Source organism: Rhagoletis pomonella, unplaced genomic scaffold (assembly GCF_013731165.1).
Source record: "Rhagoletis pomonella isolate Grant_MI unplaced genomic scaffold, Rhpom_1.0 Rhpom_scaffold_00002, whole genome shotgun sequence".
NCBI lineage: Eukaryota > Metazoa > Arthropoda > Insecta > Diptera > Tephritidae > Rhagoletis > Rhagoletis pomonella.
In genome coordinates this window covers 22,807,016-22,807,772 of record NW_023458556.1, presented here as the reverse complement: position 1 = coordinate 22,807,772, position 757 = coordinate 22,807,016, and positions in this window count along the sequence as shown.

Sequence of the window (757 nt, the reverse complement as noted above, 5' to 3'; positions counted from 1 at the left end):
ACACACACACACACACACATACATATGCATGTACATTAGAGCCAAAACTTGCACGGGCGGGCGATAACTAACTAATTCAATTCATAATGTCGTGCAACACGTGTTATTTGCGTTAAATGCGTGTGACTATGTGACTTTTCATTGTTGTTGCCATTATGCTTGTAGTATTGTCATGTTTGCCGTAGTTGCCGCTACGATTGCGTTGTGTCGTGTTGATGTCGCACTAAAATTAATTAATGTGCTTGGCACGCCTGCAAATCTCAACTAATGTTTTCTAAACAATAAAAACGACCAAAGCACAAACACACCCACACACACATACAAATAATTGCATATAAACAAATGCATAGTAGAGAACCGGCAATCACACAACAACAATTGCAAAATACAACCATCAAATGCAACAATAATTGCAACTAATGCAAATATCGCAAAAACAAATAGAGTTATGTGTGTGTGTGTGTGGGTGTGTTTGTTTTTGTGCGATGCATTGCAAGAGCATATGTTTGCATGTGTCATCTAAACTCTCGTTTACTTTGCGCTTTACCTTTAAGTTTCGCCTTAGCTTTAGTAACACTTTCCATAGGCAGCTGCTGTACATAACGGGAAATGCACGTAGCTCACGTACACTAACATCTTGCGTATATCTAAATATGAAATATTTATTATGTTGTATGCAGTTTATATGTTTATTCATTTATACAACCAGCAAACAAAATATCCTAGGATATGGCAGATATCAAATCTATTGTGGACC